The following is a 27,345-nucleotide window of genomic DNA, read 5'->3' as shown; positions in this document are numbered from 1 at the left end:
TTGTAGCAAATATACCACACAATAATGCAGGATGTTAACAGAGGAAACTATTTTGGGGGAAGGGGATGAAAAAGTAAATGCTCTGTACTAATTGCTTATTTCTTCTGCAAACCTAGAACTCCTCCAAAAAAATAAAGCTATTAATTAAAAAAATAAGTTAATAAATCAGGTTATATGCCTATAATCCTTTAATGGAAAAATATTATGAATGGACTGATAACATATGCCCCCTAAGCACTCATGCTTAAGTGTCCCACTGTATACGTGCCTCTAAAGAAAACTCAGTTTTTAATCCCAGTCCTCTCCTCAAATCACACTCTAGGGAGGTTGGAAACTATTAGGTGAAATTAAATGCGTTTATTGGGCCACAAGGCCTGGTCTCTTCCTTGTTTTATTTTTTATTATTTGAGAAAGCTTCTCTCTCTTCTTTCATGTATAACCAAGCAGATACCTCCTATATCTCTGTCAAAAATGAAATGAGAATTTCCATTTCAAAACAGAATGGATCACATGCATTTATCCCTTCAAAAACCATACAAAAATGACAGCTAAGGACTATTCAACAAAACAATAAACCTATGAGGTTAGAAAGTTCAAAAGAGAAGACAATAGCAACAAATGTTAGAAAATAGAAAGTGAATGAGTTTTGTTGAAATAGCTGAATCTTTGGCCAATTCTTGGGACAAATCAAGAAGCTACCAATCCATACTGGAGGAGCACAAAACTTTATAGCTCTAGGTACAACTGGAATAAGATGGAAGACATCTGGGGCACCTGGGTGGCTCAGTGGTTGAGCATCTGCCTTTGGCTCAGTCATGATCCTGGGGTCCTGGGATCGAGTCCTGCACTGGGCTTCTGGCAGGGAGCCTGCTTCTCACTCTGCCTGTGTCTCTGCCTCTCTCTCTCTCTCTCTCATAAATAAATAAATAAATAAATAAATAAATAAATAAACAAATAAAATCTTTAAAAAAGACTGAAGACATTTAAGAATTAGACTCTCCTGTTTCCCTTCCCCTAATTCCACATAACCAGACAAGACCCTTCTTTATCCCAAGCAGAAACTAATTTTACTATCTGACATTACTGTATCTTTTTATATTGAAGAGTTTGTTTCCTTATGTTTTCTGAAAATGAATGCATTTATTCTACATCTTTTCTTTGGAAAAGGGACAGGAATGGAGAGGGAGAGACAAAGGGAAGAAGGCATGGAGGAGAAAAAGAAGAAAGAAGGCAGAGAGGCAAGAAATTGGCAAGACACAAAATATTAAGAACTGGGATCAGAAATAACTTAGCTCTGTTCAGTGATGAGGAGGGAAATGGAGCAGATGGCATTTATCATTTAAGTAGAGCACAATAATACTGCCCGGGTGTTCTCAGGGTCCTAAAAGAAATAGTGGGGTACATCACAAAAATGCATATGCCTTCCTCTTTTCCTTCTTGTTATATCCCAACTAACCTAAAGTAAAGCTTCTTCAATAAATATGCATTTATTGATAGATAAATGAATAAAGAAAATATGGCATAGATATACAATGGAATATTACGCAACTACCAGAAAGGATGAGATTTTTGCCATTTTTGACAATGTGGATGGACCCAGAGGTTATTGTGCTACGTGAAATAAGTCAGACTGAGAAAGCCAAATACCATATGATCTCACTCCTATGTAAAATCTAAAAAACAAGTAAATAAATATGCATTTACTCATTTGCATGAAATTCTCTACAAAGAATCAGTATCACAAAAAAAAAAAAGAACATTAAAAGCAGTTATGAAATTAATGTTGAGCCACAGTGAAATAAGGGGGAAAAAACAGCCTTAGTCATTATTGGAACCACTTGTCCTTTAGAGAGCTCTAAAAAAATTAAAGGAATAAAAGTTATTTTTAAAAAGAGTAGTCATTTTCTCTTCAAGGAAAGAATCACCTATTTTTTTTTAGATTGCAAAAGTCTTCAAAATAATGATCAAGGCATAAACTACCCTGCTGTTTTCTCCATTTTTATAGATCACAAGGTCACCTCGGATAAGATAACCACCGACTGGGTGCCTGGGTGGTTCAGTCGGTTAAGCATCTACCTTCGGCTCAGGTCATGATCCTGGAGTCTCAGGATCCAGTCCCGCATGCGGTTCCCTCCTCTACAGGAGTCTGCTTCTCCCTCTAACCTTCACCCCGCCACCCCCCTTGTGCACACTCTCGCTCTCCCTCAAATAAATAAAATCTTAAAAAAAAAGATAACCACTGATTATTTAAGATAATAAAGAAAATATTCTCAGGTTGTCTCTGATCTAGTTGAAGAAAGAAACTACACAAGCCTTCTCCAACTCTACTGAAGAATATTTTTCCCCAAGAGAGAGGTAGGAAATAAAGGAGTAGACACTTGTGGGTTTTGTTTCCACATATAATATAAAAGGGTTATTTTCCAAATCTATACATCACTGAAGTGAAGCTTCCATTTTAATAGAAGAATCAGTTCAATTAACATACTTTAAGTTAGAGAATAATAATGAAAGACTCTAGGAACTTGACTGCAACAGAACTAAAAGTGTTTAATTATCATAAGTTTGAGAGATAACTTTCTATACAAATGATTAGATGCTTTTTAAAATAAATGTTATAGAAGAAAAGCAGTTTCAATGGATGCACACATGAAGCTGGTATATGGTAATCAAGTGAGTCAATCATAAGACAAAGTCATCATGAGATAGAGTTAATAGGGTATAGGCTTAGGGTATGGCAGATGGAAGGTGTAACATATGAAAAGAAGTTAAGCACATTTTTTGAATTCTGATTTTCTGGGTGGTTCCCCTTGTCATATAATGAACTATTACATTTCATTTCTGAATAACTGAGGAGATTAAAGCGTTCATCTGTAGCTCATGAATTACTCTGAAAGCTATTCAGAATTTAAATGTTATAGCTGGCCTCTCATTTTTCTTTGTCTAATAAATGAGTTTATGAATAAACAAATGAGTCCATGTATTCCAAATAGCAGACCATTCATGTTCCCCCAATTCATTCATTCATTCATCCATTCATTCATTCAATAGATATTTACTGATCTATAAGGCTTTATTCTAAATGGCGGCCTAAATAAGACTTACCTATTATATGTTCCCGTGGAATTTACAAATTAGTATGAAAACAGGCATCAATAAAGGTATTTGTTTGTTACATATAACTAAATAAATGAAATGAGCTGTGGAAAAGAACAAGAGAACAGAAGAGTGGGGAGTTCCTTCAGATAGGGAGGCCAGCCAAAGCTCCCTGAGAAGGCATTACTTACACTAAGACCTGCAGTATACGGAGCAGGCCAAGCATGGAGAGAAGCATTCCAAACAGTGGGAACAGCAACTGCAAAGGCCCTGAGTCAGGAAGGGTTTCAAGAATCAGAGAAAACCACTGATGACAGGCAGAGTGAGCAAAGAACAAAGTGGCAAGAGATGAGTTAGGGCCAAGTAGGAGGCCCTCTCCAAGTCAGGATAAAAAGCTTCTATTTTATCGCAGTACAGGTAAAGATTTTAACATTGAGGAGTGACATGATCCGATTCACATTTTTTAGTAGAGACCATAACCATGCTTTATAGAAAAATAAATTCAATTTCTGGTGGAGATTCTTCTCTGTGTGGGTGCCATGAGAACTTCTGTCAGCCTAGTGAAGCCTGCAAAGCCTTCTGGAGAATAATGCTGTTAAATGCATAAAATAAAAAACACAGAATTAGAAAGAAAAGGAATTATGTTGAAATTCACTTCTATCATGAACCACTAGAGGCAAAGGACCCAGAGTTAAGGATTCCTGCTAGTGGACAAGAGTGAAAGTAAATGAGTTAGATGGCTATTGCAGTAGATAAGGGGAGGATAGATGACTTCAAGAAAAAAATTGAGATTCCTGGGTTATTTACCTACTACGTTAGGTCCAAAGTTCTAAGCATGGATAAAATGTGTTTGTGTGAGGGTGTGTGCATGCATGTGTGTGCGTGGTTCTCTCTAATCAGTTCAACTTCTATGAATTACGAATTTGTTTACTTTAAAGAGGGACATTTTTTTTTTTTTGTCAAATGGACCCAAAAGTCGAAATCAGAGAATTTTTCTAATAGAACTATTCTTACAGGCAATCCTTGACGCTGTGAGTGTTGACTGATTACACTGTGCAACAATAACAAGAACTAGCATTTATTGAGTTATGATTACTTGTTTATGTTTATTACGCTATTATGTTCCAGGCACTAAGCTAAGTGTTTTACATTGCAATGCCTGGCTTAATTCCCATAACAACTCTTTGAGATAAGCTTTATTATTATCCCCTTTTTACAAGCAAGAGAATTAAAGCTCAGAGATAGTGAGTGACTTGTCTGATATCACACAGCTGGTAATTGTCAGTACTGGGAATGGAGCCCTGAACTAAATCCAGAAGCAGGCATTACTGAGCATTCACTAAGTGCTTAGTGCTGTGCTGGCAATAATTGGAACCCAAAAAAGTATAACCCAAGGACCAGATCTAAGGGGCCAAGCAAACAGTTTCAAAGGATAACAAACACACATACATTAGTGGGATATGGGAGGCCATAAAAAATCTGTGCTTACTTTTGTATGGAAAGCATTCACAGAAAAGGACAGAACTGAACTGGGAGGTCGGGAGGGAAGGAGAGGCTTTGGGGAAAGTATATGTTTGAATTGTTTCTTTAAAAACTAGATAGGCTTTAGAGGCACCTGGGTGGCTCAGTGGTTGAGCGTCTGCCTTTGGCTCAGGTCATGATCCTGGAGTCCCAGGATCGAGTCCCACATCAGGCTCCCCTCAGGGAGTCTGCTTCTCTCTCTGCCTATATCTCTGCCTCTCTCTGTGTTATTCATGAATAAAAATAAATAAATAAAATCTTAAATAAAATAAAAATTAGATAGGCTTATAGTGGTGGAAGTACATTTTGGTAAGGCCATGAATCAGAGGAAATACTAGGGTACAGTCAATAACGGGATGTATTAGCAGAAATTCTGGATATTTAACCGTCTAGCTGTAAGATTTTAGAAAGCTACCTAATTTCCTTGTTACTCAATATTCTCACTGGTAAAATGGGTTTAACACCATCTACTTAGGAAATTATAAGAATGTGTGCTGCAAATCAAAGAGCAGCCTCCCTTAGCAGTTTTACAGATCTACATCATGGAAACTCCCGGTTTTAACGTTGCAATAAGTCAGTGACCACACATAACGTTTCTGTCATTTGTTTCTCTTTCCCATATGGCCCCAGAGAAGATTTCTGAGATGTATTATATGATTCTTTGTTGTGTGTTCATTTGGGACTGATTTCACACATCTGTGAAAAGCTATAGGCGGACTCAACGCGAAGCACTCCCTTCCTCCCAGCCATCTCTTCTCAGAATCCACTTCCATCACCTCAGCTTCTGAATGATGATGATAATGGCTAATAATGGCTTAATGTGTTATTCCCTCCATAAAGCATTTATATTTAATAATAGCCCCAATGTCCCATAGCTAAAAATTGAAAAATAAAACAATTTCAGGTCTTATGGAAATAATGAGGAGGAAAGCTGAAATTCTGGGACAGAGGGGCTTTGGATCTTCTTTAAGACACACTGTTAAGGAGCTGGGGCCTATTCTGAGGAGACTATATTAACAAGCCTGATACTAAAACCAGAAAGATCTCAGTTAAGAACCTTAAGATGTTGCTGTCAAGTAACCAATTCGGAAATGGGTATTTCAACACTACAAAAAAAGACTTTGATCTTTGAGGATTTCTTAATAAAGATATCTAAAATTAAAATAGCAAAACAGCAGTTATCTATTAAATCTGAATGGTGGGAACACGGATTCTGCTAGTTTCTGTCCTTTTTGATACGTTTTCAGCATTTCTTACTCTGAAAGTAACAGATCTTTAAAAAGTGAAAACAAAGAAGTTCTTATGACAATGGACACAGAAGCATGTTCAACAGAAAATTCTAATTTTCATGTTTCTCTTGTTTTGTACCATACTAACTAATCTGCTGGCCATTAAGTATGACAGTTTAGATAACACACAACTGGACACAACAAAGAACTTTATCTCAAATTCTTATGAATTCAAGACTAGGTCAAGATAAGGTTTGGGGGCTTTTCCTAAAACCAAAATTATAATAGAGAATCACTAATTAGCTATTTTTTTAATCCAAGAAATAGCTAATGAAACTATGTTGATATACTTTGCCAAAACTTGATATAAGAAATACGAAGCACACATAAGTTGCATAATATCATGTAAACTAGACATTTCAAGAAATTTAATAATGCTAATTTATATCTACCCCACAATTTATAGCTTTCAGAGAACTTTCAGCTACATTAGTTCAGTTCACAGTAGAAACTCAAACTTGCATATTCTGTAAGGAAATGATACAAGTGTTAATTCAGCATAAGTTTCGACATGCCAGCTGAGAAAGCTAGCCTTTGGCATATTTTTAGTTAAAGAAACCTCTCTTAAGAGGCTTGAGTTAAGTTGTTGAATTTATTTAATATGCTTGTTGTATAAATGATGATTGAATATACGGTAGTGAAATATAACCCATTCAGTTTTAATTTTCTATGTAGTTTAACTGACAGATTAACAGTCCACAGTTCTATGCTCCCACATTTGAACATGTAAACCTTCATCTAAAAACAGATGATTAAAGAACAAGAGCCAACAAAGACTACACACAAATGCCATCTGATTATTACACAGATTAGACTCTGAGGCAAAAGCGCTATATTTAAAATAAATGATAGGAGGCATTCCTAAACAACTTTTCAAAAAGGTGCAAGCATTTTTTTTTTTTTTCTTTACAAACACAGAGACCAACAGCCTGGACTTTTGTGATACAGACCTCTACCACCACCCCCAATCCTGACGACCCCTGCAGGCAACCAACAACTGCTGTATCTATGGAATGTGCTCTTTGAACTGTACAAAAGCCCTCAGCCTTTCCTGCATTCTGCAAACAAAAACTGCCAAGTGCAATTATTTCTCTGATTTAACATAATACAAGTGTTACTTCTCCCCCCCCCCCCCTTAACTTCCCTAGTGCCAGCTTGGTCCACAATGTCTACATTTATAAATGCACAAAAAAAGGAATCATTTTTCCTAATCAAAATTAAATTTGTTTTAGAAGTATAATAGTTCAACTGAACATAATATAAAATTCAACAGGCACCATATTCCCTTTTGTGTATATGTTTTAAGAATTCTATTTCTATAGACGGATTCAAGGATTGAATGGGATTAGTCCTTTTAATTATATGACTAGGATCTTCAGCTTGAAATCTTTCTTACAAAAAAAGGACAAACACAATAGTTGTTTATATTCAATTCATTTACCAAAAAAAACTCATTAGAGCTAATAAGAATATGTCCTTCCAAATGTGAATATCTTTTGATATTCAAAAGAAAATGAAAAGTAAAAGGCAAAATAAGTCCTAAGATAGAGTTGCATAGATATTTAAACTCACCTACTAGTTAAATGCTAGAATAGAGCATTCTTCTAGCCTAGATCCAACATAAACTGCTTTTCTTCACTGAGTATGTCCTTGACATTATGCATACTTGAGTATTTTTCTCTCTCAAAAAGATATTAAACCCAGTAATGAAGAGTTAGTTCTATTTTTCATGTGCATTAAATGTTTCGAACTGTTGGTATGTATAAATGAATTAGCAGCAGCATTACTTGGTGCAAATATTTGAAATTTTGTCCCTAAATTAAATTAAAAGGAGATAAGACACCACCATTTATTTTACAAAAAAAAAAAATTATCAAGTAGAACCAGACATGACAGGAGATGCTAAAAAAAGATGAGGTGTATCTTTGTTCAAAAGAAGCTAACAATCAAGTTGAGGGGAGCAAGATACAAATGCATAAGGCAATTAAAGCACAAGAAGAATCTATATGAAATATGATACATATTTGCCATTTTAATTAAAATGAATTTATTCATTTCATGGCCTATTTCACTGAAGTTTAGCCTCATACCATTTTACCCCCTTTCTTTTTGAGAACCAGAGGTATCTTAGGGTGTTACAAAGCAAGATGGAACCTAACTAGCTCAGAAGTTGAAACATCCTACAGATATGGATTTCCTTTTTCCCCTTTTCCAAATCCTTATCTTCTATGTCACTTGAGTCACTTCTTGTTGATGCCATAAAAGCCTTTCTTACAACTAGGTCATATAGTATTTTATATTTTTATTAACAAATGTATTTAATAAGTACTTATTAAATAATGACAGTGTCTACCAAAAGACAGTTAAAGACACACTTTCAAGGCAGAGAAGAAAAGATTCAAATCCTGGTTCTGTCACTTAATAACTGAACAAGCTACTTAACTTTGCTAAGTCTCAGATACAGCTGCAAAATACACACAGGTAACATCCAAGAAGCTGCCGCCAACAACTGTGAAGGCTCACAGTCTCTAAGGACCTGCGTTTGGACTGGGTGTTAAAGGACAGTAGGAGTTCACCTACCACAGAAGCACAGAAGCACTTTCCAAAGAGAGCAGAACATGCAGAGAAACATGGAATGCAAATATCTTTGGGAATCCTACAGAGAGAGGAGTTCTGAAATATTTTAGGTCATAGAAGGTTAGGCTACAAAGGGTTTATATGTATGTTATACTTTGATGCTTGATTTTATGTATATTAATTTGCTAGGAAAAGGTCTATTAAAAAAGGAAACATAATTACCAAGTTTGAAATCTTAGGATCATCATAATCTTTTATCCCATGCATCATCCGTTACTGAGTCCCACAGAAGGAACAACATGCACAAAAACCACAAGGCACAAGAAGACCTGAAGTCGTCAATTAATAAAATTAGGCCACAGTAAGTGAAATAAGAAAGAAGAGTCAGAAATAGGCTGAGTAGAGAAAGATGATGCTGGGGGAGAGACATGGTCCAATTTTTGCAAGAACTTGTAGACCACTCTGAAGAGTTAGTTTGTATTTTACCCTAAGTTCAAGGAAAAACAAATATGAGATTTTAGTAAGAAAATAAAAATATTATTTTCTTTATTTTTAAGGTTAAATCCTGCTACCTAGTGAGTTAAGGGGAGAAAGGGCCTAAAGAACTGAGAAGAACAGTCATTGCAGTTGTCAAAGTTTTAGAGTAGGGTAGTATCAGTGAAATGTGCAGAAAGAAATACATTTGTGATAAAATTTGGAGGTTATTTAGGTTTAAGAGGCCCAGGAGAGTGAAGATGAGAAGAGAGAGATGACCAGGTGACCCAATACTGGTGATCCAATATTTTTGACACAAGCAACTGAATGTGTAACAGTGCTTGCTATCACTAAGACAAAAAAATATCATAAAAGAAGCATTTTTTAATAGGTGAGGGATACCTGGGTGGCTCAGCAGTTGAGTGTCTGCCTTTGGCTCAGGGTGTGATCCTGGAGTCCCAGGATTGAGTCCTGCATCAGGCTCCCTACATGAAGCCTGCTTCTCTCTCTGCCTATGTCTCTGCTCTCTCTGTGTGTCTCTCATGAATAAATAAATAAAATCTTAAAAAAAAAAATAAGTGAGACAGGAGCTAATAATGAGATTAACTTTTTTTTTTTTAATCCAAGTTAGTTAACACATAGTGTAGTATTGGTTTCAGGAGTAGAATGTACTGATTCATCCCTTACAATGAGCTTAATTTTAGATAGATTCCTATGGGACATGTAAGTAGACATATCAAGGAGGCACTTGAAAATGCAGATCTCAAACTCAGAAGAGAATTACAAGCTAGAACTACAAAAGTGGGAGTCCCAACACTAAGCTCAAAGCTTTGGGGAAAGTGAGCTCATCTAGAATAATGTACATACAGAGTGAGAAGATGAAGACAGAACACAGGAAAAAAACCTAAGTCTAAGTGGCGGGCAAAGAAAGGACTCACAAAAGAGACTTGGCAAGAGGAAAAAGTGAGAGAACATGACATGAGGACAGGAGATGATAGAGGAGGAAGCAGTCAGCAGTGTTAAATATTTCAAGGAAAGTACATGATTAAAACTGTCCTATAGATTTAGCAGCAATATTATTGAAGGACTTCTAGTTAAGCCTACCAGTCTAAACATACACAATTATATACTTTCCTTCCCAAAATACTAATATAATGGCAATTCAGGAATAAAAATTTATAAACCATTACAAAGATCATAGTAGAAGAGGTGAAACCCACTTAGGACATGCCAACACATCTTCCTATGTACTGCATGGTCTAGCATAGATCCTCAATGAAAGTTGGTCAAGGAATCAATTAGTACTTTATTCAACCATTCAATCCCCACCTTATAGAACAGGAAACTGGTCCAGAAGTCAAAAAAATGTTGAAGAGGAATCACACAGAAGTTACACACCAGAAAAAAAAATCCTCAACACTGATGACATCATCCCTGTTTCCCTCGGAGTTGACTTAAACTGGCAATGTTTATATTTCTACATTTTTTAAAAGCTAAACAAGAACCCACCATAATATATGATAGCTTTTTGATTTGTTCTTTTTAACTCAAAGACAATATTTTTGGCTCACTTAACAAAGATCATTTTCTTCAAACACAGCCTTAAAGGATATTAACTGCTCAGCTGTTAAAATTCATACTCATTTCAACATAGTCTTCCAAAGACCATGCATGTCAAGGTAGAAGGCATTTCACTTTGTAGTGCAGGGTAAAGAGACAATGTCCTTTCCTGAGAAAGAACATTAAAGTCAATTCACTCTCTAGATACTTTTAAAATGAGGACTGTATCCCAGCATCACTCTGGCACTGGGGACACAGGTTGAAGAGTCAATATGATATTGCATAGAAATAATGAGAGCATGAAATACCTTAGACACTAATTCTTAAAATCTCATGGAAAACAAAAATTACTCTTTTCAGGTATTTGCATATAAAAAGCATATACATTAGCATTCAACTCAATAATGCAACTAATGAGAAATTGTATTTCTTAGACCACTTCAATTCATGACCTATGCAGGTATACATTCAAATATAACTAGATTTGAGATAATAAAAACTGATAAATTCAAATTCAGATCAGTTTAATCATAAGAAAATATTCATAAAAACAGGAACATAACAGAAATATTTTTAAAGCAGCACAATAAAGACAAAAGTGTCTTTTACACTAGCCTGCTAGTAAGCAGTTAAGTAGAAAAGATTCTGAAAAAGTAAGAAACTGGCAATAACTGAGTTCTCAGTTAAATTTACCTGTACCATTTTATTCTGAAAAATAAACAGGGGATTTTTGAGTTAAAATTGGGTTTGTTAATACAAAACACATCTGTTAGTGAAAACAGTGTTGATGTCCACGATGAACAAAGAGGGAGGGATAGTGACTAAAAGAGATTCTGTATAACAACATGCATTTCTCATTTGAAGAGAGAAACCAGGGATGGACTAGATCAAGACTAATTAAGGACCACGGAAACAACTGCCATGACAGTAATGAAAATTATTTTTAAAAAATAATGGCAACAAATATAACTAATTAGATTCCCTTCTTTGAGACAAATGTTGACCCACCACACTGATAGTATCAAATTTAAAAATCTGAATTAAAGGTCTTGCTTTGGTCCTTCCACCAACAGACCTTCTGTTCCTATGTCTAACACAAAATATAAGGATCTTAGGATAATCTACTAAATACTATAAAAACATATGCTATTTTCATAAATCTCAATGGGAACAATAAAGCAAATTTGGATTCCCTATCACCATTTTGCTCAGGATCAAATCTTCAATAAGAATGCCAAAAATGTGTAAATCTATTAATCAAATTATATAAACTTTTCAAATTATATAAACTTCCCAAACTATCTCATTATATATGCCGCTGGGTAATCAAAAATCAAGATCAAATGGACGCATGACTCTAGTAGGCAGAAAAAATAGAACTCTAGTAAAGAAAGAAATGTCAAAGATTGAAAGAAGCTACCTTTAAGTGCATGGTAGAAGTCACATGAATTGCATGGACGTTAGAATGAGCACTCTACAGCAATATAATCATGAGTAATTTAACAGTGAAAACAGTAATGGAAGTTTTACTTAGTCTATATGCCAGGTGCTGTACAGCAAATTTCATCTCTCCTCACTAACTTTTCCTGAAATCTGAGGATATTAAATCTTACCTAATGCCTTTTATAGAAGCAACATTTATTCTCTGCACTTGATGAGTATAATTTATAATAAAACTAAAAATACTACTTCATAGTATAACCCCACTAGAGAGAAATATAGCAGTTTTCTGAAAAAATGCATGGCATTATAAACCTCAGACGTGCTACTTCAAGTTATAACTTTAGCAAAACTCTCAAACGTGTGCATAAAGAGATATGCAGATATATTCACTATAGTATCGTTCGAAATGGTAAGAAATGAAAACAATCAAATTGCTCATCTACTGAGGAAGGGATTTTAAAGATGCTTTATTAATCTATGGAATGTGATAAAGCAGTTAAAAACTAGTTAATTATTACCCACCAAAATGGCAAAAATGATAAAAGCCTCAGTGTTGGCAAGATACGGAGCAACTTGAACTCCCATATAAAGATGTTTGTGAGAAGATAAACTGTGACAACTACTTCAGAAGACCGCTTACAGAGTCTGCTATTGTCAATGCTACGATACTGATAACCTACGATACACATTAAATTGACATCATGATATAGCTATCCTATCATACAATAATCTACTCCTAGCTACAGCGACGCACATAATATGTAAAGGACATGTACACAAATCTTCATAGTAGTATTAGGCCTAATAGTTAAAAACAAGAAAACAACCTGAATGTCCCAAAATAAAATTGAAATAAACGATAGTATATTCATGTAATGGAATACTAGATAATGTTCAGGATACATACTCAGACACAATAACATAGAGAGAGCTTGTAAATCTAATATGAAAAACAGAGAAGCCAGACACAAAAGACTGTATGCTTAGTTATTCCACTCATACCAAGTTTGAAAACAGACAGAACTAATCTATGTTGTGGGAAGTCAGGATATGGTTTCCCTGGTGGAGAATGGGGAGGCTCTTTCAGTACTGGTGATGTGCTACTTCTTGAGCTGGGTACTAGTTCTACAGATGCATATATTCTGTGAAAATTAATCAAGATGTAATTTATGATTTTTATAGTTTTTATATACAATTGCAAAAGTCATAAATGTACAATATATATATCAATAAAAGCTTACTTTAAAAAGCCAAAAAATCAGATCTGTGTATCGGCGTGGATATAGCTCCTAAATATAATTTTAAAAGAAAAATTTTTTTAGAAGAACAGACTTGATATGATGCCAGCTGCATAAATTTTAAAATCACAAAAAAGCCAAAAGTGTGGGTCACCTGAGTGGCTCCGAGGTTTAAGCAGCCAACTCTTAATTTCAGCTCAGGTCATGATCTCAGGGTTGTGAGATGGAGCCCCGATCCGGCTCTGCACTCAGCGTGGAGTCTGCTTGAGATTGTCTCTCTCCCACTGCCCCCTGCCCGCCTCTCTCTCTCTCTCTCTCTCTCAAAACAAAACAAAAACAACAAAAACACCTTAAACACAAAAAAGAAAATAAAGTGTAAGAATATAAACACCAACTTCAGTGCAGTAAATATCTTTAGAGAGAGAAAAAGGAACAGGATGAAAGTATATAGCTTTTACTATATTTGTGGTATTATATTTCCTAAAAAGAGAAATCTAAAGAAAAATATTAATATGTCAAATTTCGATATTTGGGTGCCTGTTTATTTTATGAATGTTTACAATATTTTAAAATAAAAGTCTTAAAGTAAACTATCACTTTTGTAATATGTTAAAATAAAAATCTTAAAGCTATCATTTTGGACCCTGGAGAAAAGAGAATATATAAAATATGTTTTAGTGAAAAACATTCTTAACAAATTTGCCCAGATCAACAGATTAACAAATGTTTTCACATAGCTTGAGTTATCTGAGACTGCTGATGGATGTTTACTTTAGGCAAAAGTTTCAAGTCTTGTAAATGTAATGTCTTTTGGACAAACCTAAAATATGGTTCATATATGGGGAAAAAATGATATAATCTGATTTACCAAAAGAAAATTTGGGTCTTTTAAGTTGTACAATAATTAAATCATTAAGCATTTTTTTCAAGAGTTCAGGAGAAATGACCTTAAATCCTATCTGTGGAGAACACACACCTTCAAACTATTCTTGGATACTTGATCCAAGACCACTTTGTTGCTCCTTTATGTTGTCCCACAGGGCTATAATCAAAATGGGACACATGAGCAATAGTGGTTTGCATGAGTAGAATTGCTAACTCCACAAAACTAGATCATTGATAGATGCACTAAAAGAAGGTATTCATCTCAAGAATACTAAGGCTCTTGTCCCAGATATAATTTTGCATCACTAACTTGGAAGTAGGTTCAATGTGTAACTAACTGTTCTTTCAAATAGATTTGGAGGCTACTATCCACTTTGGGTTTAACAAGAAGTTTTGCCTTCACCATTTTGTACATTACTGTAAGAGAACATGGAGTATTGACACTTGATTTTGTTGAATTTCCTATGCTACAAAGATTCAAATCAGTAATGGAGACAGTTGTACAAAGCTGCCCCCAAGAAACTAGTGCCTTGCTATTTAGTGAAAACTAAATCATAACAAATGTCAATTTTTCAGAAAGACTCAACTCCCAACTTGTATTTTTTGTCTTGAGATCAAAAGAGAATACTTCTGTTGTGTGCTGGGAATTTATAAGGGAAACATATTCTTTAGATCTTCTTTTGAAAATTTATAAACATTCTAGGTAGATTAATATAACGTTATGGAAATACTAGGGCACAAAGAAATAATAAGTCTTTAAATATTTCCACGTGGTGACAGAGTTCCTATTTCCTAAATTCCAGAACTGTATCCTTTCCAGAAGAATCCTCCGGTTCAGAACAACTGGAATGAATGACTACATATTGCACATTGCTCTATATATAGAGACAGAGGTACATAGATGGATACAGAGAGAAGAAAAGAGAAAGAGAAAAAAGAGATAAATATACATATACCTATGTAAACACAAACATATAAACATACACATTTTTCATACATGCATTTCTACATACTTAGAAAGTAAGCAAGAGACGGACCACTACCATTAATTAAGCACCTACTATGTGCCAGGTATTTTTTGTGTTTGGTGATTTAATCTTCATCTAGTCCTATAAGGAAAGTATTATTATTTTTTTAGGATTTTATTTATTTATTCATCAGACACAGAGAGAGAGAGAGGTGGAGACACAGGCAGAGGGAGAAGCAGGCTCCATGCAGGGAGCCCAATGTGGGACTCGATTCCAGGACTCCAGGATTACGCCCTGGGCCGAAGACAGGTGTTAAACCTCTGAGCCACCCAGGTGTCCCCAGGAAATCATTATTATTATTATTTTCTTACATACTAAACTTACCCAACATTAATATAAAAAAATGCATGGCAGAGCAAACATTTGAACCCAGGTCTGTCAAATGCAAAAATGGGACTCTTTCCGACATGATATGCTTAAAATTAATTTTAGATTTTAAGTATTGCTTTGTATCTCTTTAACATAAAAAAAATCACTCTGGCACTATGAAGGAACATAGCTGGTATCTGAAACAAAATCTGATTTTATTCCCAAAATTTCAATATGGCAAAGGAAAAGTTGCTACAAAGATAATTCTTAGTTGAATATGTTCAAAATGTAATTCCTTGGTAATCTGGGTTTTGGCCAAGACAAATCAAAATCATAGATATATTACAAATGCCAAGTTTTCAGAGAAACAAAAAAAATGCAATAGCAACAGATGCATTCTCCCTAGACATTTGTGTTGAGCCTAGCTATATCCAGAATCTGAAGAAAAGGGGGATTTTTCTATTTCATTTTTATGAATAATAAATTCCTAGTTTCTGTTAATGTCAACTAGTTAAATAAGATTATATTCACTTCTTAGATAATTAAACAGTAGAATATACTGAGAGAGAAAGGAGAAAGTAGAAAGGCAAAAGAGGAAGAGGGGAAGAAAGAAGAAAGAAAAGAAAAATTTTAAAGGGACTAGGGGAAGTCCATTTCTGGTACTTTTAAACTGAATCTGTATTTGAAAATTTGTATTCAAAAAAGGAATACAAAGAGCATCTGTGTTTTTCATTTCTTTTACAACATACTAATGTTAAGATTAACAAATCAAAGTCCCACTTGAGTAAAAAAGTATTTCTGAGGATGACAGACCACTCCATAAAATGTATTAAAATTTAAGGAAAGAAGCTATGAACAACTCAATAAAGATGAGTATTTTATTATTACAGAATGAGTCTGCCTTATAGTACTGAAAAAAATTATCTATTTTTTATTTTTTTAAAGATTTATTTTTATTTATTTATGATAGACATAGAGAGAGAGAGAGAGAGAGAGAGAGAGAGGCAGAGACACTGGCAGAGGGAGAAGCAGGCTCCCTTGTAGGGAGGCCAACGCGGGACTCGATCTCAGGGATTCCAGGATCACGCCCTGGGCCAAAGGCAGGCGCTAAACTGCTGAGCCACCCAGGGATCCCCAAATGTAACTATTTTTAAAATCAAAACTGAAACATCTGTCTTAAAATAAAGACAAGTTTATGCTACATAAATAAATTGTCATAAAAAGTTACTAAGCATATTTAAGTGTAGAATACTGCCTTTATGGACATTAGCACTTTCCCCAAATAAAACACATGCTTTGTGAGATTACAAAATACTGATTTTAAATGATATCATTTTAACTCTGAATAGTCAGTGTAGATAGATCAAATCTGAAATTATCTCACTTTTTCTCAGAATTCTAATTAACAGAATCATTGAGACTTTTTAATTTAATTACACTAGACTTGCAAAAGAATTATCTAAAAGATTCTACTTTTTAGAGCAGTTGTATAATCACAGAGAAATAGAGCAGAAAGTATAGAGTTCCCATTTATTCTCTTCCCTATCTCTAGAATACATAAAGTTTTTATTATTAATATCTTGCATTAATCTGGTACACCATTACATTACTATACAGAATTGTTTCACTAAAGATCCACCTATTCAAAAAAAATTAAAATAAAAAAAATAAGAATCCATTTCATAAGTCCCTTCCCTCAACTCTGGTAACCACTGATCTTTCTATGAGCTCCATAGTTTTGCCTTTTCCAGAATGTCATAAAATCGGAATCATACAGCACACAGCCCTTTCAGATGGCTTCATTCATTCAGTAACATTCATTTATGTTCCCTCCATGTCTTTTTGTGGCTTCATAAGTCATTTCTCTTTATCACTGAATAGACCATTGAATATATGTATCACATCTAGTTATCCATTCACCTTTTGAAGGACATCCCAGTTGCTTTCAAGTTTGGCCAATTATGAATACTCTTCTATAAACAGTCTTGTGCAAATTTTTATGTGGACATATGTTTTCAACTCATTTGGGTAATTACTGAATAATGCAATAGCTAGATTGTGTGGTAATATATGTATGTTTAGCTTTGTAATAAACTGCCAGACTGTTTTCCACAGTGGCTATATCACTTTGCATTCCTACCAATGAGAATCCTTGCTGTTCTACATACTTGACAGCATTTGGTATTGTCAGTGTTTTGGATTTTAGCCATTCTAATAGGTACAGAGTGGTGTCTCATTGTTTTAATTTGCAATTCCCTAATGAAATAAATATTAAGCATCTTTTATATGCTTATTTGCCATCTCTATATCTTCTTTCACTAGCTCTGTTTAAAGCTCTTGTTCACTTTTTAACTTAATTGTGTGCTTTCTTGAGTTTTCTGTGTATGTTAGATACAACTCTGTTTTTTAAAGATTTTATTTATTTATTTGAGAGAGAGAGAGAGAGAGAGAGGCAGAGACACAGAGAGAGAAGCAGACTCCATACTGGGAGTCCGATGTGGGACTCGATCCCAGGACTCCAGGATCACTCCCTGGGCCAAAGGTAGGCGCTAAACTGCTGAGCCACCCAGGGATCCCAGATACAACTCTTTTATCAGACATGTGCTTCATAAATATTTTCTTCCACTCTAAAAGACTTGTCTTTTCATTCTCTTAGCAGTATTTTCCCCAGAGTGCAAGTTTTTCATTTTAATGAAGTCCAATTCTGCAATTTTTTCTTTCATGAATTGTGCTTTGCCATTTTATCTAAAAAATCATATCCAAACCCAAGGCCACTTAGATTTTCTTCTATGTTATCTTCCAGCAGTTTTATAATGTTGTATTTTATAGTTAGCTCTATGACCCACTCTGAATTAATTTTTGTAAAAGGTATAAGGTTTGAGACTTGATTTTTTTATATGAATGTCCAGTTGTTCCAGTATCACTTTTAAAGAAAACTGTCCTTTCCCCATTGAATTGCCTTCGTATTTTTGTCAAATATTAGTTGATTATACACATGGGGTCTGATTTTTGGGCTATTATGTTCCAATGATCGATCTATTCTTTCACTGATATCATACTATCCTGATTACCGTAGCTTTATAAAAAGTCTTGCAGTCAGGGAGTGTAGTCCTCTAATTTTGCTCTTCTTCAATATTATATTGGCTATTTTGGGTCTTTGGTCTTTTCATGTGAACTTAAAAATCAGTTCATCAGTATTCACAAAATAACTTGGTATTTCATTGGAATTGTGTTGAATATATAGATCAAGGAAGGAAGACATGACATTATAATCAAGTATTGTGTATGTTTTTCAAGGGACATGGAATATCTCCCCACTTATTTAGATCTTTGATTTTCTTGATTCAGAATTTTGTAGTTTTCCAAATTTTAATTTATATATATAGTTAGTTAATTAGTTAGATCTATACCTGGGTTTTAGGATTTTGTTGGTGCTAATATAATAGTACTGTATTTTTAATTTCAAATCCCATTTGTTCATTGCTGATACATAGAAAAGCAAGTGACTTGTATATTAATCTTGTTTTCTGTAACCTTGTTAAAATCGTTTATTAGTTACAGGAGGTTTTCTTTGGTTGATTCTTTAAGATCTTCTATATAGACAATCATGTTATCTGCAAATAGACAGTTGTATTTTTTCCTTCGTAATCTGTATGCCTTTTATCTACTTTTCTTATCTTACTACCTTAGCAAGGATTTCCAGTATAATATTAAATAGGAATGGTAAGGACATCCTTGCCTTGTAGCTTATCTTAGCAGAGACATACATAGCTTTTCATAATGGCTTTACATAGCATAAATATCCATACAACTACCAGCCTAGTAAAAGAACAGAATGTAGCTGACACACCAGAAGCTCCTAGAAATTCTATCCCAATCTTTTAAAGATTTTTCTTTTTTTTTTTTTTTTTTTAATCATGAGAGACATAGAGAAAGAGGCAGACACATAGGTAGAGGGAGAAGCAGGCTCCCTGAGGATGGGGAGCCTGATGTGGGACTCGATCCCAGGACCTCAGGATCATGACCGAAGCCGAAGGCAGACATTCAACCACTGAGCCACCCAGGTGCCGCTACATCCCAATTTCTATCACCTACTTAGAATATAACTATTATCTTTAATTTTGTTGTAACCACTTCTTACATCTTTAAGCCCTGTAGGTCTAGTAAAGAAGACATTATTTTTTTTTTTATGTTTAGATTTTTTTACTCAACATTATGCTTATGGGATTTAACCAAGTTATCATTGCTATACTTTATCTATTTTCATTGCTGGAGAGCAGAGGATCAGCAAAAGTTTTCTGTAAACAATAATATTTTTCAATCCTCCATCAACCTCAAACTTGTAAATATGAGTTCACTACTCACTCATCAAATTTAAATAACTTTTTAAATTTTCGTCATACTTTTCAATAACATATTAAAGTTGTAAATGAGGAGCAATTGTTTCATGTCAGTGAAAGGAATAATAATGTTTGTAGTGTTCAATGATAGAAAAATTTAGAACTAAATATCTAAGACCATAACCAAAAAAGTTTCTTTTTTTTTATACATGGTTTCTGCTAAATTCAAAAATCCTAACTCACAATTACAGACTGTTGGGAATGGCCACAGTGCTCAAGGCTCTATCAGATGAACCTAGAAATTATGAAGATTTCTTACTATAGACTACTTGGACAACTTTGTCAGATGCTATATGAATAAGAATCATATTCAAAGTATGCAAAAACTCATCTTTCAATTTTTAAGGTAATTGGGGTGGGAATTGTATAATTTGGTTGAATTTAGCTCTAATAAGTATTGATTTTCATGGTTCAGACTTTTAAAAATCAAAACAATACTCTTCACTGAGCTCTTTCACTGAAGAATGAGAAGGGTTATCAACTGTTAAGCAAAAGTCAAGTTTCTGGCAGTTAAGCCATTATGTCACATACCAAGTGCCTTATCACAAGGATGATGCACTAAGTAACTTTTCAGATAAAAATGGTAATTGACAGGAAATTTCTCCCAAATAATTTTCCTAAAATAATATTGCCTTTAATCATCATTCTTTCTACCAATTTCTAAACAGCAACTGAATTCTGTCTTCCTATATAATCATGAAAACACATCTTTTAAGTACTTCCTAACAAGATAGGGAATCAGTCTTTCCAGTACACTGAGCTGACAAAATTTATATATTTTTATAGTGGATTATGGATACAAATTCATTCCAATTCAGTTTCACTATGCAAGTGAAAAAAAGGACTTAATGTCTCTCTTACTGGAAGGTGGATTTAAATAGATATATTAAGATAGTCTTATTCTCAGATATAAAGAAATATAAAAGAAAAAGAAAGAACTAAAGTTTAGAGCAAAAAGAGATTATTACGGCACAACTGCAGATATTAAATCAAAGGAAGTTACCTACTTTTCATAAGAATACTTTCAAAATTCTTAATAGTTCTCTGCCAGAAGATAAAATTAAAAATAATCCATTTTGCATTAAATATTATTATTGTAAGGCATTACCTTATGTTACTATTTAGAAAATGTTAACAGGGATAGGAATTTAAAGTTACCAACCAAAACACCTGTATGTTTTGTACAAAAAAAAAAAAATCCAAATATTTTTATCACATATTTTTCTACTAATACCTGAATAGTCACAAAACTGAGAGATGGAAAATATAGAGTACAGATGACTTACATTTGGAGGGCTAGACTTTAATTCTCTCTCCCAGGATTGAGGAGTCTTATTCTTTGTGCTTACAATGCTCCTTTCTCCAGGGTATTCTTCTACTTCCAGAATAGGTCAGGACAAAGCTTCAACAGACTTCTATTATTTGTTTGATCTAGGGGGAAATTATACTTTTAATCAATTATTACAAAATGCATCAAACTTTTTCTTACTGTGCTGGTGGGTGGGGGCTTCTCATTATTTTCTGTTGGATCTGATGTGAACAGAGAAAATAGGAATTGCCATTGTTGAATATTATAATAAATAAATCAAGTACTTTAAATTAACACCACTAAAAGAAACCCACATCTATCTCTTTTCCATTTTTATGGCTAAGCAGCATAGCAAGAGAAAATTAATATTCAAAATCCAAATGACTACAAAAGCCTACTCAAATGTATTTTTAAAAGACTTTAACATAATTTTGCAAATCCATGAGTTTGAATGGACTGGCAGAGACGATTAGGTATCAAATATTTTTACTCATTCATTTTAATGTCTTAGAGCTAAAGAATTACAGGATGATTAGAAAAGTGTAAAGGAAAATCCATTTTTAAAAATTTTAATGGAATAATAAAAAAAGATGATTTCAAGAGTGTGAGACAGACTAGAAACAGATAGCAGAGGATCTGTAGGCAGGGCAAGAGAGCTGGAGTAAAAATTTTAAAGATGGTACAAAGGTTAGGAACTGCTATTAAACAAAGCATGTTGATCAAGTTAAAGTATATAACATGGGTACATCCTAAGTTATATAAATTTATATATATAAATTTATATATATAAATTTATATATATATAAATTATATTAATTCTCTAGCAAGTCTATAAGATGTAAAAATGTAACACATACTACCTTTACAAGGACACAAAAATGTGATGTATGATTATCCGCCCTTTGGTGGTATGAACATTCATAATTTTAAAAGAATTAATTGTATTCTACAAATTTTATCAAATTATAATTTTCTAATAATGGATATTTTCTGCCTCATTAAAATGAAATATTAAGATAAATGTCTTCAACTTGTGCCATACCCTAGATCACACTCTCTTGCCTTATCTTAAAGTCATTCATATTGCTTCCATTAAATAATAAATTAGAATGTAGGGGGAGCTTCTGGAGAAAAATTGGAAATAAAATATAGATGTTTTGGGGAAATATGTCTTTTAAAGACAGTTTTTGCTCAGAAATGTAAGAGTATTACACTTTTGGCGGGTATTAGAAAAAGATACACATAATGGCATTATACTAAACAAAGTCAATCAATATCTATATCAAAATAGCCAAATACCAAAACGAGGTACATGCAGACAGAAGAGTATCTCTTTAAGCCATCAATATAATCACAGATTGATACTTGTGTGATCACCTTTGTTTTTAGCCATCATAAGGAATACTTTCATTTACCTAGCATACCTCAAAATTATTTCAAGGTGAAACAAAAGCACAAATTAGGCTACCAAAAAATTAAAGCTTTGAGGAAGAAAACACTCAAGACTAGATTTTAGGATTACAGACGACTGCTGTTTTCTTTTCAAGAGATTCAATTAATCTTGGCCTAACTTAACAGTCTTACTACTCAAATTTATAAACATGCACTTTCTGTATGAGCATTTCCATATGCCTTTTCAAACATAGGTAGAGTTCCACACTTGTTTCTAGAACACAGAAATTATTTTGCTGTACTTTAGATCAGCGAAGATCAACGTGCATTCCTTTAGGGAAGCCTTTTGAAATGACAAAGGATGAATGATTGACATCAGTAACAAATACTTTTTGTTGTCCTGGACTGACATGTCATTTATAGCAATACCTATGCTAATTAATGCCACACATATCTACCAGATGTGTCAGAGAAATATGCCAGACCCTTCACAGAATATAGCTTGAGTGTGGCTAAAATTACATTATAGATATGGAAATGTATCCCTTTGTGATACAGAACTGATCTCTCTCTCTCACACACACACATACATACACATGTGTGCACTTACACAGAATATACTTTTACAACAGGGAAAACCCCACTTATATATACAATTAGCTGTATCTTTTCTTTTCCATTTGTCTTTTTTTTTACAAAAATCAAACTCTACCTTACAAAGTTCAAATACATTATAAACTTAACCCTAAAAAAGACAGGACATAATGTATAAAATACAAGTTGTGGCCTTCACAAACTACACTATCATCAAAACACTTTACCATATTGTGCTGAAATTTTGTTCTCAGATTTTCTCAGTTATACTGGTAGATCATTAAAATGAGAACCATGTATTAATCATCTTCATTTCTCCATTCCCTAGGACATAATTTGTTATACAGTAGGTGCCAACCTTTGGGTTTTCTAAAAATAAAGAACTAAGCTCCATTAGGTCATCAAAATTATACACAGCACGTTTGTCAGTAAATTCAGTATATACAAAAAAAAGTATTATTAATATTGGCAGCCAAAACTCTTAGTCATTAAATCAGATAAACTGGTAAAGAACTCATCTCAGTGTCTAGCACACAGTTAGCACTCAATAATTATGAACTATATTCAGGGTGAGCATTCCTCCTTGATTACCTGGGATAGATGAGGTTCATACTTACTATAATTATTCATAGTTAGCCCTTTCCTTCTTAAAAGTATCCCAGTTTAAAAAAAAAAAGTATCCCAGTTTAGATGATAACTATATATTCACTGAAAGTATCATTAGTTTATTTTTTCATTTGATTATTTCTTTTTATCAACAAATTTTTGTTTTCCTTTTTTTTTCCCATGATGCCATTACACGACAAAAATATTTTGTTGGGATCAGAATAAACAAAATCTTATTCTTTTCACATTAACAAATTCACACAGATGGTCAAAGGCTTACTGAATCCTCATATCCTGGAATTTAAACATTTTATAATCAGCATAGGAATCACCTCCTAGCTGGCAAATCCAAATGGCAAATCTTAATTCTTGGTTTGCTTAACTTCTCTTATTCACTTAGCTTATTTTTCACTCCTTCCTTCTTAAAACTCTCCCTTTGGCTTACATGACACCCCTCTTTCTGGATTCCTCTCCTGCCTCCCAGACTTTTTTTTTGGTGTCTGCTACTTCCTATTCTCAAATGTCATCTTCCTCAATGTCATCTTTCCAAAGACTTCATTCTACTCTTCTGTTCTTAACCAGCACTCTACTTCCAACATTAACCTCTACTTGTTGCTAATGATTCCCAAACGTATATATCGTGTCCACACCTCTCCCTTGACACTCAGCTTTAAAGTTCTTACTAATACACAATTTTCCTCATCTTAATTCCCTCTAACCCACACTCCACAACACAACCTAAGTGTTTTTTACTTTTTTGCTTGGCTTCTGAAATATAAGACTGATAATATTCTTTCTAGCCCAAGGAAACAACCAATAGTTAAAGAGGAAATGAAGTCCTGCAGAGGATTTACACACAATAGAAGACAAGGGGTGGATATCCAAGCCTACTAGAATGATAGGGACTCTATTCCTGCTATCTCATTTGTAATCCAAACATGTTTCACCTTTAAAAAATATTGCATGCAGTGTTTAGGTTTCAAGGCAAATATTACTAGAAAGAATATGATAAACAAATACATCACGAGGATCAGAAAAACACCACTTACAAAACAGCACTCAAGTTTTCTAATATATATACCAATGATTCTAAAAAATCTTTTCCACTTCTACAATGAATAGTCCCCTTCCCATTTCTCCAATGACAATTTCAAATTCATCACCCTCACATCCATCAAGTATCTTCAAACACCTCTCTCACCTTTAATCTTTGCAGAATACACCCAACCTGACAAAGTTTTCCAAATGTATGTTTTCATAAAATACCCAAAATTCAAACTAGAAAACTATAAACTAGGTGTAAGATAAAACAAAGTTTAAGGTACTCCAGTAGCCCCCATCAAATGACTCCATTTGCTACCTCATTTGTAGGAATGAAGGCTTAGTCTCACCAAATGTTAATTTTCAAGAAAGGGAGGAAAAGTGTGTGTGTGTGTGTGTGTATGTGTGTGAGAGAGAGAGAGAGAGAGAGAGAGAGAATTCAATTTTTAAGATTTAACAAGTTTCATTTTTTTAAATATTTATTTATTCATGAGAGATGCAGAGAAAGAGAGAGGCAGAGACACAGGCAGAGGGAGAAGGAGGCTCCGTGCTGGGAGCCCGACATGGGACTGGATCCCGGGTCTCCAGGATCAGGCCCTGAATCAAAGGCAGGTGCCAAACTGCTGAGCCACCCAGAGATCCCCAACAAGTTTCATTTTCTAAAAATATATTAAGTATTAACAAATAATATTTGCAAGCTCTATAAGGGTCATGATCACCCCTTTCTGACCTCAAGGACAAATTGAAGAAACATGGTTTCTCAAAAAAAAGTGTGGTCTGTGTTCTGATCAACCAATAAAAAAATTAAAAATCTTCTGGTATATAATCCATTTTCATGTTAAGAAATGCTTGCTATTTAATTTCATTATCTAAAACAGCCTGTGAGTACAATTTCCCATTCTCTCTTTGACTCAGCTCTTTATCCTCTACTGCCTCTTAAACATCTTCACTTGAATATTCTGGTTCTGACCCTGCTTCAAATTAATAATGGCTTATATATCTTCAGAATTATATCTCAAACTTTCTCTTTACTCAAGAGCACTCAAGTTTTCTTAAATATATACCAAAAGATGTCTCTAGAAAGCATTCTAAAAACAATGTCTCTTCCACCTCTACAATGATAGTCCTCTTCGTGTTTCTCCAAGGACAATTTCAAATTCATAGCACTCAGATCCACCAAATATCTTTAAACAGCTCTCCAACCATTAGTATTTGCAGAATATACCATATCTGACAAGATTTTCCAAATATATGCTTTTATAATCTTTTAGACTGGCATAGGGAGAAGGACTAAAACATATTAATGCCTAAATTCAGTAAATTTGACTTCAAATAATGCAAACATTTCCCTGGCACCTTTTCTTACTCGCGTATCAATTAGTGTCATTTAACAGGAGGGGTTCCTCAATATCTACCAAATAACCCAAAACTCCTTATCCTGAAACCTAAGGCCCTTCATCATAGAATCTAATCTGCCTCTCCCATATATTTTTCCTCTTAGTCTCCCTTACATTCCAGAACAGAACCAAGCATTTCATGCTTGCCTTTACCAGCCTTTAAAGTCTCAATCTGCTCCATCTAGATCGTCTCCCTCTCAAATTCTATTTATTCAAATTGTACTATACTTTTTCAGCATCAATTCAATGACCATCACCTCCAGGAAGCACTCCCTTATTTTCTTAGACAGAAGTAATCAACCCACATAGCATCTTCTCACCAGCTCCCTGTTGAAAACTGTTCACTTTATCTACCATTTGTCTGCATATCTGATCTCTTGCATGGAATTAAAAACTCCCAAAAACAGAGAATATGTCTTATTTATCTGTATCTTTCTTAGAAATAATTTTTAATGATTTTCATTACCATTATTTTCAAGTTCTAAGAAAGCCTGTTAGAAATACGTGCCATGGAGAAATACCAAATCATTATTTGACTTATTCTGTAGAAAACACATTTAGACAAACCATACTACGATAGTTAAATAAAATATTTGGTTTTAAATACCTGCTCTGAAGTTCCAAATCAACATTAAAATTTAGAACTCAAAATTAGAGGTTTTTGGCAAAAATCCTGTTATATGACAATGTATTTTCAATGATACAAGAAATCTCTCTGTAGAGACTGCTGAAGTAATCCTCTGCATTTCATGCAAAGTTAAATTAAAACCAGCATACCCAACAAATCTGGGGTCACCAAAGGTGTGGTTTAGGGTCAGAAAAAGTACAAAAACATATTCCAAATTCTATTTTTATTTGCAATAAATTTCAGGAAATGGAATATTCACACCTGAATTATTTTAGGGAAGAGAACTTACTTACATAAGCTTTGGGTCAAGCATGATGCCTGATATAAAATGAGCTAATCAATGAATGACCAGGATCTTCTAACTGGGAAGACTTCTTTTGTCTCTGGCTCACCCCACCCCTCCATGGTTTACAGGACAGACTCACAGAAGAAAGTGATTTATCTAAGATCTCAGAGACTGTAAGTGGCACAGACAGACTTGAGCTCAGTAAAACTGTCCCAATCCAGTAGTCCTTCCTTTCAGAATCAAAGCAAGCCAAACTTACTCAAAATGTGGATAGT

General features: G+C 34.1%; 1 protein-coding gene across 10 annotated transcripts in view; it reads right to left on the bottom strand.

Annotated features, from left to right (window-relative positions):
• FOXP2 (forkhead box P2) overlaps window positions 1–27,345 on the bottom strand; it is a 555,335-nt gene that overhangs the window by 466,782 nt on the left and 61,208 nt on the right. For 8 of the 10 annotated variants that reach the window (XM_038557424.1, XM_038557425.1, XM_038557405.1 and 5 more), the window contains exon 2: window positions 21,104–21,248. The exons of the other annotated variants lie outside the window; for them this stretch is intronic. The gene's annotated coding sequence lies outside the window, so the exon portion shown is untranslated. The remainder of the gene's footprint in view (window positions 1–21,103; window positions 21,249–27,345) is intronic. 10 annotated transcript variants of the gene reach the window in all.

Source organism: Canis lupus, chromosome 14 (genome assembly GCF_011100685.1).
Source record: "Canis lupus familiaris isolate Mischka breed German Shepherd chromosome 14, alternate assembly UU_Cfam_GSD_1.0, whole genome shotgun sequence".
NCBI classification, from domain to species: Eukaryota; Metazoa; Chordata; class Mammalia; order Carnivora; family Canidae; genus Canis; species Canis lupus.
This window is presented reverse-complemented; position numbering and strand designations above follow the sequence as displayed.